This window comes from Lipotes vexillifer, unplaced genomic scaffold, assembly GCF_000442215.2.
Source record: "Lipotes vexillifer unplaced genomic scaffold, Lipotes_vexillifer_v1.1 scaffold2019, whole genome shotgun sequence".
In the NCBI taxonomy this organism is placed as follows: Eukaryota; Metazoa; Chordata; class Mammalia; order Artiodactyla; family Lipotidae; genus Lipotes; species Lipotes vexillifer.
The window spans coordinates 28,941-32,722 of NW_006795869.1; the positions used below are offsets into that span (position 1 = coordinate 28,941).

The window sequence follows — 3,782 nt, forward strand, 5'->3', positions numbered from 1 at the left end:
GGGAGGTCCTGGGATGCCCAGAGGGGAATGAACAGGGAAAGATCCTTGCAGGAGAAGTAGGGAGTAGTGGTTAAAATTCTAGCCTTGGAAGGGACAACTGTAGGTCAGGTCCTAGCTCTGCCGCTAACTACCTTTGTGACTTTGATCAGTTTGCTTAATCTCTCTAAACCTCAGTTTCCTCAGCGAAGAAAATGGGGACAGCGACCTCAAAGGATTGTTGTAAGGATTCAGTGAGATGATACCGTAAAGCACATAGTACTGGGCCTGGCACATACATGCCCTCAGTCCATGGAAGTGGGTGTGGATACTCCCAGCAGGGAGCACACACTCTGGACATGAGTGTCCAGAGCACACACTCTCTTTTTTGGTTGCCCCCACTTGCAGAGCAGGATTCTGCTTTTCCCACAAGGCTAACAAAGAACTTCAACAATAGAGATTCAGGTGATGCTTTTCATCCCTGAAAAGTAAGAAGAGTCCTGAGCCGGTGGGGACGGAGCGGGGAGGAATATCATTAGTACTTAAGAGCACAGGCTTTGGAGGCAGGCCAGCCTGGATTCAAATCCTGGTGCCACCGCTAAGCTGTGAGTCATCAGGCAAGTGACTAAGCCCCTCTGGGCCGCAGTTTCACTGACTACAAAATCCGGACGATAATAACAGATCTCACTGTGGTGTCGTGAGGGCAGAATGTAAGGCCTCAGCATAGGATTGGCAGAGAGGAAGGGCATGATATGCAATGGTGAAAATTGATTAACGATTATCTTTTTTGACCCATGGTGGGATAGAAGGTAGAATTAGAATAACGCCTGCTAATAAGGACTAGCTTCTGGAGAAGCCAGTCCTGGGCTTATATATGGAAGCCGGCAGTGGCCTTACATAGTGAACCGAGAGCCCGGCTGTCCAGCATGTCTGGAGGCCTGGTGGGTAGAGAACCAGGCAAAGTCAGAACTGTAATCACTATAGTTGTGCCTGTGTGCTGCCCCAAACTTGATGCTAGGCAAACCTGACGGGCCACATGTCAGTGGATCCTCTCACCAGCTCTGCAAGGCAGGTCTAATTCCTTCCATTTGACAGATGAGGGAACCAAGAAGTCGCTTGCTCCAAGGCCCCCATTTTGAGCTGCAGACTGGCAGTTCTTAGCCAGCCTGACTCCTAAGTTCATGCCCTTTGTATACCAGCGACAGTGTCTGCCTTTCCATTCAGCCTCAGTTTCCCTTTTTGCTGAATAAGTTTAGAGGCCGAACTTCTCTTAATGCTGCGTTATTCTCCCCAATTAGGGTTCTAGATAAAATACAGGATGACCCGTTATTTGTAACTTCAGATAAACAACAAGTCATATTTTAGCATAAGTGGGTTCCAGATGTTAGGACTGGGACATACTATACTAAAAAAGAAATTATATGAAATTCAGATTTAACTGGGCACCCTTTATTTTTATTTGTTAAATCTGGCAAGCCTTCCCCGGATGTCTGTGAGGCCCAGTGGGGCGAGGCCATGGGTGGTGAAGAGGAAGGGAGAAGCAGGGGGCAGCCTTCTGGGACAGAGCTGACCCCCGGTTCGGCGTGGGAGTGGGAGTGGGAGAGCGGCTGTAGCTCTAGAGAGGCCAGATACTGAGTAGGAAAGAGGCAGTTAGCTGGGTCTGAGGAGATGCCAAGTTGGGTTCTTGAGGGAAGTAAACAGACAGTAAGGTATATTTTAGCTGTTGTGGCTTTGAGCCCTAAGGCCAGGAAGCAGACTTTCTAGCCTAAATCCAGATTTTAAAAACAGAAGTGGAGTCAGTATTTATAGCCCCAGACCCTCCCAGAAGGTCCCTGGGTCACCGCAGTCTGGCTCCCCTGTCAGGGCTCCACCCCTCTGGCCCACACAGGGCCTGAGCCGGGTGTCAGCTGGGGGGATGGACCTTGGGGGTGGAGGTGGCAGGGTCAGGCCCTACTCTCACTTTCACACCCCCATCCTGGCCCTGGAGCCAGAGAGGTTCCTGGAGTCCAGCCCAGCCAGGCCTGTGGGGCTGCTGAGGAGGAGTAAGCAGGCGGGAGAGCAAGTATACTTGGGAGGCTTTTTAAATAAACCTTTGAGGGGGAGGTGTGCTCTCAAGGAGGCTGCAGCCTGTGGCTCAGCTGGCCCTGGCTGAGTCTCACCAGGCCTCCTGGACTGCTTGGAGTTGCTGCCCTCAGCCCCGGGGTGGAGAGGGCAGGGCGGGAGGAGCGGGGAGGATGGGGCTGGGAGGTGCTTCCCTGAGGAGAGAGGCTGGCAGCGCTCTCACCTCCTCCAGGCCAGAGGATGCCCAGGTTCTTTCTTGCTGCTCTTCAAAATCTGTTTCTCCTTGGACTCAAGGAAGATCCTGGTTCCTGCCCAGTGTAGGTCTTGCAGGGTTAGAAGCCGGGGCGGGGCGGGAGGGGGCGGTTCATTGGAGACTTGATTCCACAGAAGGTCAGAGCCTTCAATCCAACTGAGGTCGGGGTCAGGCAGGGCCTCGGTCAGGGTCACACGGCTGGCTCCTTCGCGGCAGAGCTGACCGGACGGAACTCAAGGGCAGCCCGTTTCTGTTACACTCTGGGTTTCCCCATCTTCCTCCCTCCCGGTCCAGCCCAGCTTCACTGCATCCCGTAGGGCCCAGGCTAACATCAGGTCTGGGCTTCTGGGGAGGAGGTGGCGGGGCTCGCTTTGTCATTTCATCTGCTCGGGTGCCCCTTAGGGTGCTCCTTAGAGATCGTGGGTGCATGTAGGATGTGGGTGGGCCTGGCTTCCAGTTACCCAGTCAAGCCTATTTCCTAGCTTTCTCATTCTGCCTCCCTTCTCCCTGTTTCTCCCCATTTCTTCCCCTTTCTCTCTCCCTCTCTCTGTCTCTCTCTCTGGCGCCTCTGACAGTCTCCCCTCTTGACCCCTAAATCACTCTGGAACCCTGGCTCTTGAAGCTGGATCTGGGCCCCCTCCCCCATTGCTTCCATTCCGGGGGGTGGGGAGGGGAGGGAGCAGCGCGGTTGAGGACTCGCTCCCTCCTGGAGTTAATTAGGGAAAACGGAGGAAACGTCCGTGCAATGAAAGGGCTGGGGGAGGGGCGCAGCCGGAGGAAGGAGAGGAGGAAGTGGGCGCTGCTCCCTCCCACCCAACCTACTTCCCCGCCCCCTGAAGGCCCTCGGACGGCGGAGATTTGGGGCTTGAAATGGAGGCTGTGGAAACCTGAGCGCTAGAGTGAGGAGGCGGAAAGGCCGGGGCTCATCGCTCCTCGGCTTTCTCTTTTGCCCCTCCCCCTCTGGTGCTGTTCTTTGAAAATATTTCCTGTCTGTTTCTCAATCCCTGGTTGGTGTCCCAGGATTACTCAGCCTCTCCGGCTTTAGTCACCCTCTCTACCCACTCCCAGGGTCTGGGGTGAGGGTGGAGGGAGGCCAGGGTCGGGGGAACCTCTTCTGCTATTTGGGGGCTGGGCTGGGCGGGGCACTCCTGGGGCTTTAACTCTCCACCTGCGGGAGAACTCCAGCAGGAGGCTTCATGAGCTCTGCCAGAGTCATCGAAACTCCTGGTTTGTTACCCCCTGGGGAGGCAGTGCGGGAACACGTAGGGTAGAAGCCGTGACTCGCCGCATGGTGATGGTGGTGGTGATGGTGGCGGCAGCTGGCGTTTAGTGAGCTCTTACCAAGTGCTTCACTGGGTGAAGCACCCTCTCCTTGAATCCTCACAGAAACCCGGTGAGGTAGGTACTTCTGTGCTTCTCTCCCTTTAACGTGCAGACACATCACCTGGAGATCTTTTTTTTTTTTTTTTTTTTTTTTTTTTTTTTTTTTTTT

The 3,782-nt window shown here is 54.3% G+C and overlaps 1 protein-coding gene across 2 annotated transcripts in view; it reads left to right on the forward strand.

Moving 5' to 3' along the window:
* The window catches only part of LOC103081185 (protocadherin gamma-C3), a 30,921-nt gene that overhangs the window by 24,995 nt on the left and 2,144 nt on the right, over positions 1-3,782 (forward strand). The gene's annotated exons all lie outside the window — the stretch shown is intronic.